The sequence below is a fragment of the Grammomys surdaster genome, unplaced genomic scaffold, assembly GCF_004785775.1.
Source record: "Grammomys surdaster isolate TR1022 unplaced genomic scaffold, NIH_TR_1.0 126013, whole genome shotgun sequence".
Lineage (NCBI taxonomy): Eukaryota > Metazoa > Chordata > Mammalia > Rodentia > Muridae > Grammomys > Grammomys surdaster.
The window spans coordinates 1,043,012-1,066,913 of NW_021620828.1; the positions used below are offsets into that span (position 1 = coordinate 1,043,012).

Sequence of the window (23,902 nt, forward strand, 5' to 3'; positions counted from 1 at the left end):
GCCCGCACTGTGTTACGTTTTTAGCAATGGGGTCTTAACATCTAACTGTGGTGGACGCCAGGAGCAACGGCAGCAGCATGGGCTGTTTTGAGGGCCTCTGGGAAGACTTTTTTTCTTTAACTATTTAGAAGGCAGACAAATAGTCTTTGCTGAACTTCTGAATTGTTGAGTAGGTTCTTGTTCTTTTGTTTAAATTTCCCTTAAGTTTTCTACTTTTATTTAGGAGGATGTATTTTCCAGTTTCCAGTCCAGGTTTTCTTTCTCAGACTCTGGGTAAACAAAGCCCTGGACAGTGCATGCTGACAGCTCCTTGGCAACTGCATCTGGATTCAGTGCCATCCAGGGCCACGGTACCTGACATTCCTTTCTGATTTTAGTTGTAATTTTTTTTTTTTTTGATAAGGATGATGGGTATATCAGTCAGGTGAAGGTAGCCCATATCTTTAACCCCAGCACTCAGGAGGCAGAGGCAGGCAGATCTCTGACTTTGAGTCCAGCTAAGTTTACAGAGTGAGTTCCAGGTCAGCCAGGGGCTACACAGAGAAACCCTGTCTCAAAAAACAAAACAAAACAACAACACCCCCCAATACAACAAACAAAAAACCCTTAGTCCGTTCGAGAGAACAATCTATTAACTGAGCTACATATCTACCCTTTGCCCGTTTCTTTCTGGAGAGTTGAACCCCTATGTGAGAGAGCGTGGTGCAGTGTTTCGGGTGTTTGTTGTGGGAGCTGAGGTCACAGCTTCTGGGCGCCTCCTTTGTGGTTTTCTTTCTCTCTCTGTTTTTGTCTTAGGGCCTGCTGACATTCAGGATGGCATGTGACCACAGTGTAGAGAGCTAATTCTGATATGAAGTGAAGCTGACTTAGGAACTCAGATACATGTGAATTGGTGTGCGCCTGCTTCAATGCTGAATCCTGAGGGTCTTAGTCTGGGAAGATCAGATCAGTAAAGCAAATCCTCAAAGATGCCAGGCAAGGGACCATATGACGAGGGGAAGGTGTGGCTGTCACTGAAAAGTGCTCCTGGGATCCTGGGGTTGGCAGTGAGGCTGGTTTTCAGAACTGGATAGGTGAATGCTGCAAACGCTTCCACAGGGTTCGTGACCTCAGTCATCTCTGTCATGTCCCAGAGCCGCTGCAGTGAGTCTTCCTCTGCCTGGGGATAATGCCTGCACATCCAAGAGTGACCACACAAGTGAATTTCCTTTCCTCATGTAGTGGTTTGAATAGGTTTGGCCCCACAGGCTCCTGTGAATGCTTGGCCTTAGGGAGTGGCCTTGTTGGAGTAGGGGGTGGGCTTTGAGGTCTCCTATGCTCAAGCAATACCAGTGTGGCACAATTTCCTTCTGCTGCCTGTGGAGAAGCTCCTTCTCCAGCACCATATCTGCCTGCACGCTGCCACGCTTCCCACTGTGACGATAATGCACTAAACCTTTGAACTGTAAGCCAGCCCCAGTTAAAAGTTTCTTTTATGAGAATTATTATGAGCTGAGCATGATGGAAAGGAGCTACACACCTTTCCTCCCAGCACTCGGGAGGCAGAGGTAGGCAGATCCCTGAGTTCCAGGCCAACCTGGTCTTTAGAGTGAGTTCCAGGACAACCAAGGCCACACAGAGAAACCTTGTCTGGAAAAAAAGAAAAAATCAACCACAAACAAAAAAGAGTTGCTGGGCACATGGTGTCTTTTCACAGCAATAAAACCCAAACTAAGACACCTCGTTTAGGTGCTCAAAGGATACTTAGGCCTCTTACCTTTCACTGGTACTTGAGCCTGCAAGTCCCAGGAAGTGGGCTTGAAGGAGCAGCAGTTTACCTGGGCGCTGGACCGATGGTGGAGTTTACCTGGGTGCTGGACCGATGGTGGATGGTGGCAGCAGAAGTGGCTCACGACATATGCAGCATTCAGGCCCTGTGTGGCTCTATCTTCATTCCCCACAATGCAGAAAAGGGATCTGAGGGAGGGGTAGGCCTGCCTCTTTCACAGAGCTTCAGGGATTCCCTACTTACTCCTGTGTCTGAGTGATTCCTCTTGCTAAAGATGAGTGTAGGCAACACACAGCAGGTCTAGTCGCTGCCTCACCCCCCAGCTCTCTCTGAGACTAAAGTACTGCAGGTCCTACCAGCTACCACATGCCTCCATCTCCCCCTCTGCCTGTGAGTGTCAGCCGAAGCAGGGGTAAACTGCAAAGAGCCAGTCTGTGCAGCCGAAGCCAGATTGTTCCGTTCTCAGGAATGTTACAGTGACACGCTGTAGCATCAAACTGGCCATGGTGGGACGCTTGTGGCGGACAGTGTAAATCAGCAAATGCTACACATGAAGTGCTACGGACAGCCAGAGGCAGCTGGTAAACACTGGCCTTCCTGTTCTAACTGCCTGCTGGCGAGGGTGAGGGTGAGAACTGTCACCCTTCTTCATTGTTTGGATCATAGAGAGACCTAGCTGAAAGTGCCCATGAGAAGCTCTTGTTTTCCTGCCCTGAGTAGACAAGGGTCCTCGATTAGTAGAACTGGACAGAGGGACCTCCCCTTATTTATAGTATCTGAACCACTGGCTGCATTTAAAATACATATAATGCTTGCCATATTTACCATTTCTTTTTTTGTTTTGTTTTGGAGACAGGGTTTCTCTGTATAGCCCTGGCTGTCCTGGAACTCACTCTGTAGACCAGGCTGGCCTCAAACTCAGAAATCCGCCTGCCTCTGCCTCCTGAGTGCTGGGATTAAAGGGTGTGCCACCACTGTCTAGCCCATATTTACCATTTCTAAGTATATAGCTGTGTGTGTGTATATATATATGTATATATACACATTTATTTATTTAATTTAGACAAGCTCTCACTACATAACCCTGGATGGCACTAAACTGACCAGGTCTGGCTTTAAACTCACAGAGATCCACTTGCCTCTGCCTCCCAAGTGCTGGGATTAAAGACCTGGGTCACCACGATACCATATCATGTATGTTAACTGATATATTTTAACTGAGGCAGTCAGTTATTACTGGATTCTTGTCCAGCCCTCCTCTAAGAATGGAGTGGGCAGACAGCAAATTCCTATTTGCTGTTTTACTTTATTGTCAGTCCCTGTTGACAGTTCAGGACTGACTTAAACAGGTAGAACAACTTATAGTAAGTAGATAGCAACATGGGGTGGGAGCGGTGCTGGGCTCCAGGCCGGCATCCTGGAACGATTACATACAAAGCTCTGCAAGGTGTGGGTGCCAGTCAAGGGCCACCCTCCCGAATAAATCTGTGACTGTGAGAAGAGTGTCATCTGATGTCTGTAGGCTGGAAGCTACTACAGGAATTCCTTTCATTTGCCAGACGTGGAGTCTAGAGGCAGAATCGGTCAGGGAGGATAGCTTGGGCAAGCTAAGGGCTTTCTCCTCCTTCAAATTCGAATGCACTGTCTTCGTTGGGGTTTCCATGAAGAGACATCATGACCAAGGCAACTTTTAAAAGACCAACATTTAATTGGCTTACAGTTCAGAGGTTCGGTCCATTATCATCATGGCAGGAAGCATGGCAGTGTGCAGGCAGACATGGTGCTGGAGACACTGAGAGTTCTGCATCTTGATCCACAGGCAGCCAGGAGGAGACTAACTCATCCTCACTTCTGCAGTCAGCTAGGAGGAGGCTCTTCTCCATTGGAGGGAGCTTGAGCCTAGGCCTTCAAAGCCTGCCCCCACGGTGACACACTTCCTCCAACTAGACCACACCACCAACTCCAACAAGGCCATACATCCTAATAGTAGCAGTTTCCATGGGCCAAGCATATTCAAACACGCACTCTGTGCTTAGATTTAAGGGTGCCCAGACAGGTTGAATGTGGGCATAAAAATACGGTGAAAACTAGAACCAGTTGTGGAAGGGATCAACTGTGATAAAGAAGGGAGACCCTGACCCAGCCCCCAAAGTTGCTAAGTGTTTACAGTGAGGTGTGAGAGCCTGTCTCTGCTGTTGCTGTCTCGCCATCAGTTCTGGTGGTCCCTGCAGCCCTGCTGCCGCTTTCCTGCTTCCGTTAGCAGGATGTGCTCTGTGGCTGCTGTTCCTGTACTATCTGTTGTTAACTGTCTGCTACCCAGGATGTCAGGACAGTCAGGGAGCTCTGTGCTTGGGTTCCCATATGCTGTTAGGGAAACCACAATACAAATTAACTAGTAACTGTACGGAATATGTAAAGTTAGGAGATATCTAGTGGGAGGACAAGCCAGGGCTAGTGAGATGGCTTAGCTGGTAAGGGTGCTTGCAGATCAAGCCTAAAGACCTGAGTTCAATCCCCAGAATCCATGGTAGGAGAGACGCCTCTTCCAAAAGTTGTGTTCTTGTGTGCCTGTGCTCACATACAAAAATCACACACACACACACACACCAATAATAATAATAATAATAATAATGGTTATTAAACGCTTTAACCTCCCTTTTAGCCCACCACCCACCAGAGGTAGTGGAAAAGAAAGGCTATGGGGGAAGTGAATGCTTAGAAAGGTTCTTTGGAGCAAGTCCCGTCTGTGTTGTCTGGAAGTTGACAGTTCAGTTCACAGGTTAGCAGTGGCAGCTCAGTCCACTTGCAGACACTTTACAGATGCTCCAGCAGAACAGTTTGATAGAGTCCGGATAGCAAACACGAATCAGCAGCAGTGGCACGACCTGGCAGAGAGCCGGCTTCAGCCCTGGTTCGAGTCAGCAGGAGGGACCAGCAGGAACACCAGGAAAAGTTTTCAGCTGTGCCTCTCTCAGAGAAGTGAAGATCAGAGACGGTGTAAGACCCACAAGCGTTGCACAGCTAGGTCAGCCTCCACCACTGTCCATCAAGTTCTGTTTAAACTCTCTCCAACAAGTGCCCTCCACGGGCCTTGCCTCAGCATATGTCCTGCCTCAGCACGTGCATCTGTCTCAGCTGACATCACTCTGCCAATCAACCCTAGTCAGCAGAAGCAGCAAGAAAGTGCAGCACACCACCAGAAGTTTTTTGGTGCGGTTCTCCCTATGGAGAATGGCAAATGTAGCTCAATTATGCAGTGTAAGGTGGGCTAATACAGAATCCTTCACATGTCCTTTCACGTGCTTGCTTTAGCAGAACATCCTGTCTCCTGTGCCTGCTTCAGTGAAATGTTCCTTCATGAGTCTGCCTTCACCTGTGTTCACGCCAAGAAAACAGTCTGTTTGCCCCAGCAAAACATCAACTAATTTTCCAAAGATCCCTTAAGTTTCCACTTCCTGTGTGTGTGTGTGTTTGGATTTAATTGGTAACTTGCTTACAATTTTAGAGGGTGAGTCCATGATCACCATGGTGGGAAGCAGACAGGCATAGCACTGGAGGAGCAACAGCTGAGAGTGTTACATCCTGAACCATAGGCAGCAGGTAGAGAGGGGGGAGGGAGGAGGAAGAGAGAGAGAGAGATTGGACCTGGTGTGGGCTTTTGAAACTTTAAAGCCCACTTCTAATGACAAACTTCCTCCTCCAATAATGTTGAGAGCCGCAATCGCCGTAACGCGATAGCGACGGCGACTGCTTCCGGGTTCCTCGCCGAAGGCCTAGTGCGCATGCGCAAGCCACGCATGCCAAGGGCGCATGCGTGGGCCACGCGCGCCTTTTATGCTAATTAAGGCTTACGCCAGGGACCAATCCAGATCAGACCTGACATGATCCGAGCACTAACTGACCAATCAGGATCTAGGGGCTGGGACTTTTGGGGCTATATAAGGAGCAGCCTTTCTGCAGTTCGGGGCCCTCTCGCCTGCAACCTGAAAGAGCTGTAATAAACTGCGTGTCAGAAGAATTCATCGTGTGTGGCGTCTTCCTTATCGGCGAGGCGGGCGCTACACACAATAAGACCAATCAGACTCAAACAAGGCCCCGCCTCCTAAACCTAAACCTTCTAATCCTCAAATATATGAGTCTACAGGGGCCGTTCTTATTCAAACCATCACACATGGTCTTTGCACCCATGTGCTCACGGCATAAGATCACACCTATGAGACTAATCAGCCTTCCAGTCAGTGGGTTTAAAAACAATTAGGAGAAAAGAAAGGATGTGAAAGTGTGTGTGTGGAGGGGGAGTAAGGGTGGATGTAAGATATATCCTATATTTTATTATTATTATTTGATAATTATTATTTGATAATTTATTATCAAAGATTTAAAAAGATATCCTTTAAACTATTAAAGAATTATTTATTTTATTTGTATGAACGTTTTGCTTGCATCTATGTTTGTGCACCACATGTATGCCCCGTGTGTTTGAATGTCAGAAGAGAGTGTCTGTCCCCTGGAACTGGAGTTATGGATGGATGAGCTGTCACATGGGTGTTGAGAATCAAACCCTGGTCCTCTGCAAGAGCAAGTGCTCTGAACTGCTGAGCCATCTCTCCAGCCCCTAAAAATTATTCTTGAAAACTTGAGGGAAAAAAAATAGAAGCATCAAGCCACTGAACAATACACGGGGTGTATTTCATAGGCGTGAAGTCCCAAAGCATCTACTGTTGAGTGCACACATCAGAGGGAAGGCTAGTGAGGAGAGGAACAGTGATGGATGATGGATATGCCAGGGCTGGCTCTGCCTGACCAGAGAAGGAAGACTGGTCAGGGAGCCGAAGATTCTCAGAACATCCTGATCTCACTGCTGGAAAAGAGAGAGAGAGACAGAGACAGAGAGACAGAGAGAGACAGAGACACAGAGACAGACACAGAGACAGAGGCAGAGAGAGAGTTCATGATACAATAAAGCTGTAAATTATGTTTTAAGATTTTGAGTGAAGAAAAAAGATTAAAATTTATAGATAAGACTCAGTATCTTTCTCTCTTTCTCTCTCTCTCTCTCTCTCTCTCTCTCTCTCTCTCTCTCTCTCTCTTTTGAGTTAGACTCTTATGTAGCCCAGGCTGGCCTTGAACTCACGGTGTAGTCAGCTCCAGTCAGTCTCTGGAGCTCCCCACCGTTCTACCTGCAGCTCCCTTACGCTGGGATTAGGGGTGTGTTCCGCCGCGCCTGCCTCTTGTCCCCTTTGGTTAGTCCACTTTGTCTCTTTTCTCAGTTTTGGTTCTCTGTCTGCTTCTGGAGATGTAAGCCCTGACTCAGGAGCATTTACCCAGAACTTCTCTAGACTCGTAAATACAGATGCATGTCTTTAGAGACTATTGAAGGCAGCCAGGCACATGTGGTCTGCACTCGGGGGGGGGGGGGTAGAGGCAGGAGAATAAATAGTTCAAAGTCACAATTGGTTAGAAAACAAGTTCAAAGTCAGCCTGGGTCACATGGTAACCTGTCTGCCAAAAAAAAAAAATTATTTTAGGGAAATTATTGGCTAAAAATAAGGGATTGAGCCCAGCTTATCAGACTTAACAGTACGTAGTTTTTCAGCTGAGCCATCCCATCAGCCTCTGTTTTGGTTCTTTGAGGCAGGGTCGCATGTAGCCCAGACTGGCTACAACTTGCTGTATAACTAAGACTCACCTTGAACTCTTGTTCTTCTGGCCTCTGCTTTCCAAGTGTTTGGATTATAAGGGTGTGCCATCATGCCGCACTGACTTTCCCTTCCTTATTTGAGGCCCTACAGTCACCTCTGTTCTCTGAAGGAAACATCAAATAAAACTGTTGTTAGTCTCTGAACACAGAGCCAGAAACAAAACCCGAAGAAGAAATCTTACGTGGGTCTTTCCACTGTTTAAAAATTTCCCTCTGGAAACAAAACAGCTTATGACTGACAGACACAGGCTCTTTGTCTGAAAATAAATTACTTTATTATTATATATGTATTTTGTCTACGTGTATAGCTGTGCAGCATGTGCATGCCTGGTGCCCTTGGAGGCCAGAAGAGGACGTCAGATTCCCCAGAACTGGAGATATTAGCTGGTTATGAAGCAAAACTGGGTGTTGGAAAACGAACCTGGTTCCTCTGGAAGAGCAGCCAGTGTCTTAATGGCTGAGCCATCTCTCCAGGCTCACTCCCACACATGTTCTTATTTTGTTTTCTTTATCTGAGAAATAAGACTTTAAAAAACAAACATGTGTGGGAGTGGGCCCGGAGAGATGGCTCAGAGGGACAAACAAAACCAACAACAACAACAACAACAAAAAGTCTTTTATTGATCTAGTGCCTCACCTGCAAAGCGGGGTGCTCAAGGGCCCCAGTACACGTGTAATCTTATTATCATGAATGATGTATAGCATGTACTCTTCAGATTTGCCTTTTACATACAATTGTATGTCTTGTAGTTCACTTCAATTTATACCCAGAACTACTCATTTTGTTAGAGGATATTTGTATTGAGCCTTTTGGGGGTATTGGGGGATAGTATATGGTCTGACAGAGCCTGGCCAGCTTCAAACTTGCTGTGAATCTCTAATACAAACCTCTAACCTATGAAGTCCTAATGCTCACGCCTCCACCTCCCACGTGCAGGGTTACAGTGTGCCACCCTACCTACTGTGTAGAGGCTCTTTAGAGACTGTATGTTCCCAACCTTTCACCGCAGAACGTGGTGTTCCTTCAGAACACCGACTTCCCTGTACACTCGGGAGTGTGTCTGTCTGACAACTGGACACAGGACTTGTTGAGTCACAGGCTAGGCACCGCTCTTGAACAGACGCTGGCAAGTTGCCTCCCAAAGTGACTCTACCAGTTCTCACTCCTGCCTTCTGCAGAGTGAGGCACTCAGTGTCTCTCAACTTTCCATTTTAAAAGGCCTTCCCAGGCTTGGCTAGGCCTTGGCTAATGGTCCAAGGATACAGCTGAGTAGCAGAATACTTACCTAATGTGCTCCAGCTCAATAGGAGAGAAAGGCTATCTTGTTTTGGCGCACATTCTCCTGGTGTGGTTGTGTGTGGCTCCTTTGTTATGACTGACGTCTTTCTATCCTTGGGTCACCTTGAGCATTCCGAGGTTGACTCGTGGGTGGCTCCCAGCTCCTGCCTGAGCACGTGATACCTTCCTTAAGACTGTACCAACTTCCAGCTCATATGAGAGGGCTCTTCTCTGCATTCTTTCTTATTGAGATAAAGTGAGTGTATGTGAGTGTCTGAATGTGAGTATATGTGTAAGTTTGTGTTTGTGTGTGTTCGCGTGTGTTTGCATGTGTGTGTGTGTGTGTGTGTATGTATGTGTGTGTATGTTACTGGAACAGAGCCGAGGGCCTTACATTTCTAGGCTAATGGTCCAAGGATACAGCCGAGTAGCAGAATACTTACCTAATGTGCTCCAGGCTCTGGATTTGGTTTCAGAACCTCATTCCTTTTTATGTCAGAGTAATATTCCGTTGAGTGGATGTGGATACTTAATTTTTTTTACTCTTAGTTCTGTCAGAGGGTTTGGGGCTACAGGTCAATGGAAGAGTGCTTGCTTCATGTCCTGGTTTGTTTTCTGTTGTTGTGGTTAACACCATTACAAAAGGCAACTTGGGAGGAGGAAAGGGGAAGCCAAGGGAGCAACTCAAGGCAGGAACAGAAACAAGTAAGGGGGCTTGAGGGGGACACTGCTTGCTGGGTTGCTTCCATGGCTTGTTCATGGCCTGCCTTCTTATACAGCGCACTGGCAGGCATGGCACTTCCCTCAGGGGCTGGGCCCTCCTACATCAGCAAGCCATTAAGAAAATGTCCCACAGCCACGCCCACAGGTCAGTCTGATGGAGGCAAGTCTTCAGTTGAGATCCCTCCCCACCATGTATGTCTAGATTTGTGTCAAGTTCACAGAAACTAGCCTTGACATCTAGCATACATAAAGGCCCCATATTCAATTCTTTTACTGCCAAGCAAAAAAATTAAAAAAGAAAACCATAATGTTATGAAGAGAATATGCACAGGGTTTTGTGTGGATGTCTTATTAACTCTCTTGGGACTGCCTAAAGGAATTGCTGGCTCATGTGACGTGTGGGTCACTCCTTTCATTGCCGTGACCAAATGCTTGACAGTCACACTGCATGGAGCAGTGAGCAGGAGTGGGGGGTGCTGTGACCCTCTTGCTTTGCTTTATTACTAAGTCCAGGACTCCATGGATGGTGCCGCCCACATTTAGGGCTGGTCTTCCTCCGTGTATCAGCTACTTTTCTATTGCTGTGATAAAAACCATGACCAAGGGGACTTCTAGAAGGAAGGATTGATTGGGGCTTATGGTTCCAGAGGTTTAGGGTCCATAAAGGCGGAGACAGCATGGCAACAGGCAGCGGTCTTGACAGCCAGAGGTGAAAGCTGAGAACGGAGGACTCACTTCACTAACTGCAGTCAGAAGGGGGTGAGGAGAGAACTGGGAAGGAAGAGTGGCTTTCAAACCTCAGAGTCTGCCCCGCCCCCACCCCTGCCGTATTTCCTACACCAAGACTACACCTCCTAGTCTCACACAGCACCATCAATTGGAGACTGAGTATTCAAACACCTAACCCCAGGGGGGATGCTTCTCATTCAAACCACCCCAGTTAATCCAACCTAAAAACTATCTCAAGAACATGTTCAGAGATTCTCCTCCTAAGGGATTCTAAATCTTGTCGAGTTCAGTGTCAGCCATTGCAAGTCCAGCCCTTGACAAAATGACACCCAGATATATCACTTTTAAGCCCAAACTTTCCCTCTTTTGTCCCTATAATCACAAAGCCATTTTATAAGATGAATTCCAACTATCACTAAATGTTTCTATAGGAGCCCCAATACTTTTCAAAAGTCCAAAGTTTCTCCTATATAATAATAATAATAATAATAATAATAATAATAAAACAAGTTACAAGGTTCCAGTACAACGACACATAATAAATATTCCACTTCACAAGGAGGAATGGGGACATAGCAAGGAATGATCAGGCCAAAGCAAGACCAAAGCTCAGCACAGAACAGCATGGTGGCATGCCACACCAACCCCAGCAGAATCTGTGTGACAAGTTCCATAGACTGAGGCAAAAACTTCAAAAGAAGGAGGCCTCCTGGGACCGGTGGTGGAACTTTTGCCTGGAACTCATAGTTCTCATCGCAACTTATCTGTTTTATTTTCTTTTATTTCTTTTCTTATTTATGATATGTTCCTGATAGCCTAGGGTAAGATCTTAAGCAAAGAAAAATGGGTAAGAAACATCCCTTGAGATGGGGGTCACTAACATGACCTTTCCTATGGGGAAACTGACGCTTACTTTATAATAATTTACAAAGCATGGGCTGGTGAGATGGCTCAGCGGTTAAGAGCACTGACTGCTCTTCTAGAGGTCATGAGTTCAAATCCCAGCAACCACATGGTGGCTCACAACCATCTACAATGAGATCGATGCCCTCATATGGGTGTCTGAAGACAGCTACAGTGTACTTACATTACATATAATAAATAAATAAATCTTTAAAAAAAAAAAAAGAAAAAAAATTTACAAAGCTACATAATAGTATTATGATAAATAAAAACTTTCTCAACAATAAAATTTCATATGGCTACACGTGTGTCATTAGAGGAAGACTTTGGTATATGGTAAAGAAAGCCTAAAATAAAAAGAATTCAAATAGTTTAAATTTATGCATTGAAGGTTTATTAAAAAAATCAGGTATTAGATGTTAAATAATAGTTGATCATAAAGATTAGTTAACCTGCTCTTGGAGATCTGCCACTAGCCTTGGATGACTGCCCCCTGAATACATCCCTTCAGAGTTGTAACACTTGAATGATTTTTATTATGTCAAATAATAATAATGATATTACCTGCTCTATTTGTGATTTATTGGATATATCTTTTCAGAGTTGGTATGCTTGGATGGTTCTTGTGCTTTACTGTGCCAAATGATAATGATGATTGCTTTCCTGAATACATCTCTTAAGAGTGGTAATATTTGTTTTTTCTATGTATAAAAATCCTTGCTTGAGAGCTCCAAAATACACTCAGATTCAGACTGCCTCTGTGTTTGTTTCTGTTTGTCACTGTCGAATCCTTACCCACCTAGCCTTCGAGGACCCTCATCCCAGGGACTCCCATACCTGACTGGGGTGATCAGTGGCAGTGACAGACACCAACTCCTGTCTCTCTATACCTGGCATCAAGGGTTCACGAGGCTTCAAACATCTTGGGTAGCCTCCCTGAGTCCCAGCACTGCATAGCACAGATAGCCTCTCTTTCGATCCAGTCCTCCTCATGTCTGTGTGATCTTCCTGATATGAACAAAGATATTCTAAGGAAACACACACCCTTTCCCCTCTTTTTGGTTACCAGACTATAAATAATGGCTCCCCATGAAACTGGAATTTCCCAGGAATCTTATGCCTGAGAAGGAAGACTGGAGCTCGGTGCCAGGCAGAAAAGGAACGTGGTTTTGGGAAAAAGATCTCACACAATTCTGAGAACTCGTCAGACCATCTTATAGAGGAGATTGGAGACAATGATTAGTCAGTGTCAGTGATGGATGGAACAGTATCTTGATCAGGACCTGCTTCTCTAGTTAAGTCTGAACCTCACATCAGGATCACAAAAATAGACCTGGGTGTCATTGGAACTCTTCGCTCTTTCTGATGTGGCCTCACCGAATCAACCTCCCTTTTCTGCTTTTCACTATTACTTGTGAGTTTAATTGGCCTGTGGAGGGTGGGTGGCCAAGCCTAGCTTGTTAGGGCTGTCAGGACTCAGGCTCTGATAAACCATGGCCAGGAGAAAAGACATATTGTGGGCATTACCCACTTGACCCCAGATGGAGAAAAAACATTAACCAGTCCCACACGGCGAGTGAAACCATCTTATTTTCTCACCACCACTCTCAGGTGTCCTGCTCCTAATTTGGTAAAGCAGGGAAAGATGTGTTTGGACTTTGTTTTGGATGCTTGAGAAAGTCTGACCTTTGGTAAGCTTCTCCCTGGTGGGTGCACCTCAGGTGTTTGTCTTCTTATAGTTTGGGGTCCCCTTTGAGCTGTTTGGTTTTGGGTTCTTTTTTCTTTGTTTTTGGTACCATTTCAGCCTGTGCTTTGTCTTTGGGAATTCTGTGTTATTGAGGTCTTGCTCAGATCTTTGGAGGTGCTGTGCTCTGTGTATGGCAATCCTTGTTAATTTGGCAGCTCTTTTGAGCAAATTAGGAGCCCTCTTGAGTTATTCCAGTACATTTCTACCCCATTACAGGGAGTGTTGTAATGTGTTGGTCTTTTGGGGTTCTCTTCTGTTAAACCCTTGGGGTTCTGTTGAAGCATTTGAGACAAAGAAACAAAGGTGTTGTGCTCTCTGTTGTAATTTCTGTAACCATGGGAACAGTATGTCTGTGTCACCTGATGCTGCCTAGAGAGAATTCTAGTGGACTTATCTTTTCTAAACGTAGGATAGCTAACTAATTAGCATGGGGCAAAAATCAAATTGCTCGTAGTATTTCTGAGAACAACTGAGTTGCAAACCTCTGGTCACTTCAGTTTGGGGTTTTAAAAAATAATGGTTTTTATTCATGTGTATGGGTGTATGACTGTGCTGTGGGTGTGTGGGCACCCATGGAGTTCAGAAGAAGGCATTGGGACTCCCTGGAGCTGAAGATAGAGGTGGTTTTGTGGTGCCCTGTATGGATGTGGGGCCCAGAACTTGGATCCACTAAAAGATGAACAAGCCCTGTTAACTGTAAATCCGTCTCATCTCTCCAGCCTTTTAAATATTTTCAAACTCACTGGACAGTAAAATTACTATTCTTGGCATAGTTAATTTGAAATGTGTGTGACGTGTATTCATTCATGAACGCAAATGCTTAGGAATGGCTGTATTAATACATATAGAGAAAAGTCTTGGGCTTGGGGTTCAAGGGGACGCTGAGTCAGGTTGACTTTTGGGTAAGAGCTTTGTCAGAAGAAATGTAAATGACACAGGAGACAGCATGGCAAAGGCTTTGAGGTGAATTCAACCGCAGTGACAGACAGATAGCTGGTGTGTGTGTGTGTTTGTGTGTGTGTGTATGCGTGTGCATGTGTGCACGCTCGTTGTGGGGTGTACTCCAGTCCAGGTGGAAGAACAGAGGCTTCCTTAATTTTCTTGGAGGGGAGGAGGCTCCATATCACGTGGTTGGTGACTCACCCATAGCTCAGAGCTGTAAACAGGCTGGCTCTCATTCCTGGGAAGTCAGGGGGAGAGACAGAGAGCTTTGTATTTGAGAAAGGCAAGTAGGACTCTGAGGATGTGGAGAAAGTAGGAAAGAGGAGACCCACTTAGTTAACGCATGGTTGCCATATTCGGGCGTGTCACAGGTAGTCACTGACAGCTGTCTGTCAACCTGGGGATAGTATGCAGAAGCAGCTCTGTGGGAGCTGGGAGACACATGGTGTGACCTGAGCAGTATCTGGTCTGAGTTCTAACATATACGTGTGGTGTCTCTCTCTCTCTTTCTCTCTCTCTCTCTCTCTCTTTCTCTCTCTCTCTCTCTCTCTCTCTCTCTCTCTCTCTCTCTCTCCTCTTCCTTGGAGGTGGGGAAGCTAATAAAAATTTAGAAATTTATTAGTCAACTGTAAATTTGGGACTAAGAACCAAATCCCCCAAATATCTGGGACATTACCTAAGTCAGGCCAGATTATGTTGACTGTTGGAAAAGAGTTAACGACAGATGTCCAAATGAAAGTAACTGGGCAAGGCAATTTCTTGCCCAGTTTTGCAAAAGGTGTGCAGCAATGCCAACCAGTGGATGAGCATAGCAGGGTGAGAAGGTCACGGGACAGCTGTCCTATGCAGGTGGAAACTCTGTTTCCCCTGGTTGGTGGGCGGTCCAACCCAATGTGACCTAATTCACAGTCACCCAGGTGGAGAAGGGTGTGGCAGAGTCGGACACTCCCAACTGTTAATTCTGGAAACTGAGGCTGAGGAACTCTTGCTACAGGATTTACAAGGTGGATAGTTCATATCTTTCTTTAAAAAAACATTTTTTTTGACACTCAAGGACAATTTTATTAAGACTTTAAAAAGAAAATCCCCAGAGTGAGTGGAGTGTAAATCTTGGCAATGCAGAGAGGAAAGAGAAAGTCATTCAGTCTGGGTTAAGCTGGCATGGAGGTTGGCCACATGGAAGACAGCAGACAGCCACGTGACAGACAAGTGGCTGCATGACCACGTGGCAGGCATGGAGCTTTAGAGAAGGAACAAGGAAGCCCAAAGTACCAGGGAGTGACTCAGGCTCTGGCAGCTTCTGAAAGAAAGGCAGAAAAAAAAAAAGACCCCAAATGTCTGGAAAGGTGGGCAGACCCACCAGAGCCTCGTCAGCGGGAGGGGCTGTCTGTGGCTGTCACTCAAAGATGACTGAGCTGTCCTAGCTGGGCAAGCTTGAGACAAACACTTCAAAGATGACTGGCCTGTGATCTGTATGTAGAGATACTTCGGAAGGATTTCTCTGCTTTGTCCATATGAAATATCCATATATTTTGTCAGCGTTCAAATGGCCTAACTTTGCTAACGGAGTAATTAATAACATAGTTTGTTGTGACTACTGATATGACACTGCATACTTCAACAACTGGCTTGTGGTATGTGTACAGTTTTTTTTTCCAGACAGGATGTGAGACTTATTACTGACATGATTTGGAGGGAACATCAAGAATGCAGGAATGGGCACTCGTTCAGGAGACCACGACTGGGGATGTACTTGACCCCACAGCCCTTAGGGCTGAACTGCTTCTCAGCAACCATGTCTTCAAATTCACCTGCATTAAACCTCGTGAAGCCTGTTTCTTTGAGATGTGAGTCTTCTGGTGGCCAGGGAGCTTGAACTCCCGGAGGAGCCTCAGTCACATGTTCCTTATTCTGCAGCTTGGTGCAGATGGACAGGATGACCTGGCCAGTGTGAACCCTGGCCACTGTTCCCTGGGACTTCCCAAAGGCACTACACATACCTGTCTGGAGCCTGAGTTGGGGCAGCTCTGAGATAAGAAAATTAGGACTGCCTGAAAATTGTCTCCAAGGTCTCTTAGGACAACCCATACAGGCAACAAGCTGCATACACTGCAAAAAGGCTTGTTTGCAAGCATTGTACACCAGGCCCCTCGGGGAAAGTGTATGTGCGTTTTAAATGACCACGTCTCTATATTTTACTATGGGATGTTTTAAATAAGATAATTGCTATGCTTTCTTTCTGTTGTTTTTCTTTTCAAGACTTTGACTACTTAGAGAACAAGGTCAAGGTTCATGTATGTGTCTCTGTGGATTAAAGTCTTCTAAATGGCCACTTTAGGACTGCAGAGATTGGCTCAGCAGTTAAGAGTACTTAACTGCTTCTGCTCTCCGTTTAACCTAAACCTCAAAAAATAAATAAAATAAAAAATAGGTCCAGCAAGAGTGGGTGAAGATGCTTTCTACCAAGGCCAACAGTTTGAGATGGATTCTGGGAATCCACGTGGTAGAAGGAGAAAACCCGACTCCTGTAAGATGTCCTCTAACTTCTGCAGAAACTCTTTGGCATGAGCGTGTGTGTGTGTGTGTGTGTGTGTGTGTGTGTGTGTGTGTGTGTGTCAAAAACTTCTCCTGGTGTTCCTTCTGGTTCCTTTTGCTGAGTTGAGCTGAAGCTGAGGCCTGGCTATCTCTGCTAGGTAGTGTCACTGCTGCTGATTCATGTTTGCTCTCCTGACTCTAGCGAACTGGAGAAGTGTTTGCAAGTGGATGGAGCTGCCGCTGCTGACCTGTGAACTGAACTGCCGATTTCCACACAACACAGATGGGTGTTGTTCCAAAAACCCTTTCTAAACAGGTCCATTTCCTCCATATCCTTTCTTTTCCACTATTTCTGGTGGGAGGTGGGTTACAAGAGAGGTTAAAATATTTAAAAACCATCATTAAAAATAAAGATTAAAGCTCTCCTTTTCCGGCTGGAACCATGGAGGTTGTTCCAGAGAAGAAAAAGAAGGTTGCTGGTGTGCCAGAAAGCCTTAAAAAGGTTCCTGCTGTGCCAAAAACTCTTAAGAAAAGGGTTCTGGCTGTGTCCGGAAACCCTTGAGAAAAAGCGAAGGAATTTCGCAGAATTGAAGGTGAAGCGCCTGAGGAAGACGTTTGCCCTGAAGACACTCCGAAAGGCAAGGAGGAAGCTCATCTATGAGAAGGCAAAGCACTATCACAAGGAGTACAGGCAGATGTACTGGACTGAGATTCGGATGACCAGGATGGCAAGGAAAGCTGGGAACATCTATATGCCTGCAGAACCAAAATTGGCGTTTGTTATCAGAATCCAAGTTATCAATGGAGTAAGCCCAAAGGTCCGACAGGTACTGCAGCTTCTTCACCTTCGACATCTTCAATGGCACCTTTGTTAAGCTCAACAAGGCTTCCATTAACACGCTGAGGATTGTGGAACTGTACATTGCATGGGGGTACCCCAACCTGAAGTCAGTAAATGAGCTCATCTACAAATGAGGCTATGGCAAAATCAATAAGAAGCGGATTGCCTTGCCGGATAATTCCTTGATTGCTCCGTCTCTTGGTAAATTTGGCATCATCTGCATGGAGGATCTAATTCATGAGATCTATACAGTGGGAAACGCTTCAAGGAAGCAGATAACGTCCTGTGGCCCTTCGAATTATCTTCCCCACAAGGTGGAATGAAGAGGAAGACAACTCACTTTGTAGAAGGTGGAGACACTGGCAACAGGGAAGACCAGATCAACAGGCTTATTAGACGGATGAACTAAGGTGTTGCCTGTGGTATTTTTTTAATCTGGTCAGTTAATAAACAGTCACAGCTTGGCAAATTTGAAAAAAAAAAGATTAAAAAATTTAGGCTGGGCGGTGGTGGCGCACACCTTTAATCTCAGCACTTGGGAGGCAGAGGCAGGCGGATTTCTGAGTTCAAGGCCAGCCTGGTCTACAGAGTGAGTTCCAGGACAGCCAGGGCTATACAGAGAAACCCTGTCTCGAAAAACAAAACAAAACAAAACAAAACAAAACAAAACAAAAAAGACAAAAAAAAAATTAAAGTAACAAGCATGGCTTCCCAGTTCTCAGGCCTTCTGCGCTCCTCTGTTGGTGTAACCCTTACTCTTGCTTCCGTCTTGTATTCCTGATTTTGTAACATTTGTGTCTTCTAAGCCATGTGACAACTTGAAACTAAAGTTCCTACTATTTAGGGTTGTAATCAGTACTTACCACTGAAAGCCAGTGCTTCTCTTTAGCAGTAGATGGATGATCTTGTGGTCCCTCTTAAACAGTGACTACACCCCCATCCACATGAAAGGAGCTATAGAAGATTAATTCATCATCACCCTCACCCCCATCCCCTATTTCTTAGGGCCAAGTCTCTCAGAGGCATGGGACTGGTGAAAGTTACATCAAGATTAGCATATGAAAGAAGCCAGTTGTCAAACACTGGAAGCCCTTCTCCACTGGGCTACACACAATAAACAGAGCATCCCTGAGAAAGCCCACCTCATGTGAACTGGGACAGGTAGGAACTATGTAGATGACCTAAAAATGGCCACCGATTTCATGACCTGGTGCTTCAGAGAACAAGCTTTCCCTCTGTTCACCGGCCCAGCCCGGTTCTCAGAAGTGCTTTCTTGTTTTAATAATCTGTGTCTGTTTCTATTTCTAACCATGTGCCCCTTGCTGGCCCAATGCTTTGCCCTCAGACACAAAGATCTGGAAACTTGAGTGGATGGCCACAGACTCAAATCCTCACTTGTAACACTAGGTTCACTTGCCGGTGCCAAAAAGAAAATCAAGAAGAATTTATTTCAGCTTACAGTTCAGAGGCTCCGATCCATGGCACAGTGATTCTGTTGTTTCTGGGCCTCTGCTCTCTGAGGCAGAGCATTGTGGCAAATGTGGTATGCTGGATCAGAACTGCTCACCTCATGGTGGACAGGAAGCAAGGAGGAAGGGGCAAAGGTATAGCTTTGGCTGTCCTGGAACTCACTCGGCAGACCAGGCTGGCCTCAAACTCAGAGATCCACCTGCCTCTGCCTCCCAAGTGCTGGGATTAAAGGCGTGCACCATCACCTCCTGGCTGTTCAAGGTTTCCCTTTAATGGTGCTAATCTCTTTAACCATTACAGATACTTTCTCAGCACCTACCTTGTCTGCACCTTGAAACTCTCTTCTTTCCCCACACCTTCATATCTTTCTTTTCCACTTACTTCTGTCTCTCTCACTGGATAAGGGCGGTAAGCAGTAAGCACGACACAGTCCGAATGTTAGCCTGTTTTTGAAATATCCTCTGTCAAACAGATTTGTCAGTTACTTTTGAACTCAGCCTCACTGATAACCTCAAGGCACGGGCGGATTACAGCCCGGGTTCTTTGCACAATGGATCAAAAGTAGACTCCTGCTCAGTTTCTGATGAAGTCCTTGTTCCCCCTGAATCTCCTGGAGCTGGGCCTCTATTGTCTGGATTTCTTTTGGTATTCTTGTCTTCTGAACTTCTGCCAGGATGGTGCAGTAAAGTCTGTTTATAATATTCTAGAATTTCTATAGTGTAAAGCTGCAAACTCTCCCATGGTCTTCTGGCAAACCCGTGTCAAGGGCTTACAACGGACCAGGTGGTGGGGTTTGTCATGGCAGCCGTCCACTTCTTCACACTGATATTCTCATTGCTTTCCTATGATACTTTCCAAAAGTAGCGCCAGGGAGGAAGAGTTTCTTATGGCTCACAGTTCAAGAGGGGTCCAGTCCATCAAGGAGGGAAGTGGGGAGTTGGACGCTGCTGTTCCACTTGATTTTCCACATTTAGATTGGTCCTCCTACCTCAGCTAACCCAATCTAGCAACTCACTCAGAAGTGTCCTTAAAGGTTTGTTTCATGGATGAGCTGACATCCTGTCAAGCTGATGTGATGAACTCTCGTCAATACAATAGCTGGGTTTTCCACAGCAGCGGTATTGTTTACGCCTTCACTGGCAGCTCACGAGAGCTCCATTTTCTACTGTGCTTGACAACATGTTAATTTATGTCACCCAAAATGTATAGCCGTCAGGGGTGGGGGAGTGGTTCTCAGTGGTTAAAGGGCTTGCCATTCAAGAGTGAGGACATGAGATAGATCCCCAGCACCAGGTTGATACCAGGTGTGCACTATGGCTTGCCTATAATTCCAGCCTTAGAAAGTAGAGACACAGGATCTCCCGAGCAAGCCGGCTATCAAGCCTAGCTATCTTGGTGGATTCTGGGTTTGATTGAGACACCCTGACTCAACAAACAAGGTGAGACAAAGATTGTGATTCTAGACGTTATCATCAGGCCTCCTTATGCGGACACACCTTTTGCATCTGCAGCAGCCTACGCATGTGCCGCCACACAAGCAAACATTCACACGCACTTCACACACACACACAAACGGAAAAAGAAAAGAATTATAGTTCCCAGTTGGCATAGGTAGTATGTCAATTTGGTTTTGATTTGCTTTTCTAAGAGACTAATAATGTGCATATTCCGAAGTACTTAGTGGCCATTTGTATATATATTTCTGAAAAAGTTTATTGAATTTTTGTTGATTTATTTTTTTAATAGTATTTCCTGTTATATATTATTATTTAAAATGATATTAACATGCTATTAATTATTAATATTATTAATAAATATTGTTAATATTTTGTTAATAGATAATTTAAAAATTGGATCGTTTGTCTTTTTTATAACTATGACAGAAAGTTTTTTTTTTCTTAATGTATACTAAGTACTAAATCCTTATTGAGTATGAAGAAGGGAAGGGAAGTACTGGGACTGGTAAGGTACTCAGCACAAACCTAATAAGCTCCTGGAGCCCACATTAAAACACCTGATGTCTGTGATCCCAGCATTCCCTGTTAAGATGGCAGGAGAGACAGACATCGCCTGGAAGCTCTCAGCCAACTGCCTGGAGTGCACAAAGCAGCAGAAACAACCAAAGGGACCCTGCTGCAACAAGGTGAAGAGAGAGCAGACTCTCAAAAGTTGTCCTCTCGGGGCAGAATGCTTGCAGCTCTTGCAGAGGACCCTGCTTCAATTCCCAGAACCCCCATCAGGTGCCAAGGGATCTGATGCCCTCTTATGGTCTCTGTGTGCACCTCACGCACATGGGGCGCATACTGACAAGCAGGCACACATTGACACACATAAATAAGAACACATTTTAAAGTTTGGCTGTGGTGGCACACGCCTCTAATCTCAGCACTCAGGAGGAAGAGGCAGGCAGATCTCTCTGAGTTCTGAGTACACACACACACACACACACACACACGCAGTGTAAAAGTTGTCCTCTGACCTCACATGCATGTTATGGCATGCAAATGCACATGTGTATATGTACGGGTGTATATGCACTCCAACACCTTCCCCACACTAATAATAATGATAATAATAATAATAACTCTTCCAAATGAGTACTTCCTTCCACTCAGCCCTCTCTGCCCTCCCCCCTTCCCCCTTCAGGCGCTATCTTTTGATGTGCAGAGGTTTTAAATCTCGAGTTGTAGTGATCTATTTTTTCCTTTGTTGCTTATTCTTTTGGCGGTGCCCTTAGGAAACTGTTGCCCAATCTAAGGTCACAGAGGTTGCCACCTGTTTCCTTCTCGTGGCTTTGTAGTTTTAATTCTTGTATTTCACTGCTCTGCAGTTGTCTCAGTGCTCAAGTCAGAAGAAGACTCCTCTTCTCACATCGAGGAGTCTTGGTAACCATTGTTAGCCTATGGCTTGACTTCTGGATTCTCAGTTTTATTCCATTAATCTGTGTCCCTCTTTATGTCGGTCCCACAGTTTTGATTACTGTAGTTTTGTAGTAAGTTTTAACATCAAGAAGTATAAACTGGGGGTGGTACTGCATGCCTATATCATCGCAGCAGTAAAGTGGCAGAGGCAGGAGGTTTACTGTAAGTAAAAGTTCAGCCTGTGCTATGTAGTGAGCTCTGTCTCAAGAGAGAAGAAAAAAAAAAAGAAACTGGAAAGTATGAGTTAGTGGTTTTTGGTCTTTTCTGAAATAACATTTTTTTTTACACTAATCTGTTCATTCATTTTGTGTGTGGTGTGTGTGGGAGTATATCAAGGCACGTATGTGGAGGTCAGAGGTCAACTTACAGAAGCAGATGCTCTCCTTCTGCCATTGTGGGTCCCAGGGATTAAGTGCAGGTTGTCAGGCTTGGTGGCAAATGTCTTTATTTGCTGAACCATCTTTCCGGTCTCTCCAAAATAATTTCCTATGCTATCCTGTGCCTCTTGAATTGCCATATGAATTTTAGGATCAGTTTCATTTCTGCAGAAAGGGGTGTCTGGAATTTTTATTCCTTGATCCACAGGTGGGACTTGGCAGGATTACCACCGTAACACTATTGGGTTTTCTAATCCATGAACACCAAATCTTCTGACTTATTTAGTACTTATTAATGCCTTTAAACAATGTTTCGTGATTTTTTTTTCACTGTGAGAAGTCTTACAATTTATTTGTTGAGTTTCTTGGTAAGGTTTGAATCTTTCTGATGCTATGGTAAATGGAACTTCCTCCCCCCACCAAGTTTTATCTCCTTTGTTTGTTTGTTTTGTTTTGAGACAGGGTTTCTCTGTGTAACAGAGCCCTACCTGTCCTTGAACTCCGTTTGTAGACCAGGCTGACTTTGAATTCACAGAGATCTGCCTGTCTCTGCCTCCCCAGTGCTAGGATTAAAGATCTGCACCACCATGCCTGGTTCCTTAGTTAGTTTGTTTGTTTATTTAAAAAACCAGTGTCTCATGTATTCCAGGATGGCTCCAAACTGGTTTTGGAGCTAAGAATGACCCCGAACACCCAATTCTCCTGTCTCTACTCCTGAGCACTAAGGTTATAGATGTGATACTACATCCAGCTAATTTCAAGTTATCCGCTGCTTACGTTGCCTATTTATCTATTTCTACGGGGTCTCTTGTCATTTGGGCTAGCCTCGGCCTGACTTTGTAGTGGAAGACAACCTTTAACTCCCTGTGTCTCCCTCCTTAAATGCTAAGATGACAGGGGAATGGCACAGTGTCTGGCTGCATGTTGACTTTTGAAGAAGGCAGCTGCTGTTTTCTCCGCAGGACAGGAAGGTAGCAGCAGGGTGCGTAGGTGTGTTGTTGTGACACCCGAGTGCTACTGCTGTCACGTAACTTCTGAAGTCATAGATGGCGAGTTAGATCCTGTGACACAGAGGGAAATGTGTCTGACTAATTGTCCCCACACTACCTTCCTTTCTGAGGGCTCCCTGGCCCGGGAAAGTTTGAGCAGAAGTGTAAGTTTGGGTCTACAGAGCTCTCATTCCTTCTAGATGCTGGTTCTGACCCTTCATTCCTGTAGAATTTTGTCTAGCCTTTTCTGAAGGGTCAGGAACTCCCACAGAGGGCACAGACTGAGGTGATGTTTCTTTTCTCTTTTTCTTAACTTTTTTTTGAGGTAGCCTAGGCTGACCTCAAACTCAGTATATTGAGCTGAGGATGGCCCAAGTGCTGACACTTCAGGTGTATGCCACCGTGGCTGGCTACTGACGTATATTGGGTTTATCAATACTTACTTCGTGGAGGTTTTTTTATTCATGCTTTGCTCATGTCAAAACTGGATAACTGGTTCTACTCTTTCACCTACAAGGTTGACCAGAACGGGCATTTTCCTGAGCCTATTGCCTAGGGAGAATGTCTGTAAATGGTAGATACAGGCAAGGCAGGGCCAGAGGAGGCTGAGGTGAGAGTCCCTAGGAGAGAACTAAGGGTCAGTCAGATGGCAAAGATCTGAAGAAATCCTGTACCATTTGAGGTAAATGTCTGTTTGCCCTCTGCTTCTTCAGTCGTTAGTGGGGCTAGCTGCTCAAGGTCTTTGAATGAGTCTGTCTCCGAAGTAACAGGGAGGGTGTAGGCTGGGGAGGATGGGTGACTCGGTGCTGATGCTCTCCTCCCAGGGAGCTTGTGAGCAACCGTGTCAGGTAATGAAGCTGCACACGGGGGCAGTGCTGGTAAATGCGTCCCAGAACGAGTCAGTCACCGGCTCCTGCCTTCTCTGCCCGCATCGGTGTCAGCCACCAGCTCCTGCTTTCTCCGCCAGGCGTGAGAGC

The 23,902-nt window shown here is 45.4% G+C and overlaps 1 non-coding gene and 1 pseudogene across 1 annotated transcript; one reads left to right on the top strand and one right to left on the bottom strand.

Annotated features, from left to right (window-relative positions):
- Positions 1–15,848: 15,848 nt before the first annotated feature.
- Positions 15,849–15,978, bottom strand: LOC114610075. The gene has a single exon (XR_003709636.1). It is a non-coding gene; the product is annotated as a small nucleolar RNA SNORA70 (small nucleolar RNA).
- A 791-nt stretch (positions 15,979–16,769) lies between these two features.
- On the top strand, positions 16,770–17,577 carry LOC114609962 (annotated as a pseudogene).
- The last annotated feature ends 6,325 nt before the right edge of the window (positions 17,578–23,902 follow it).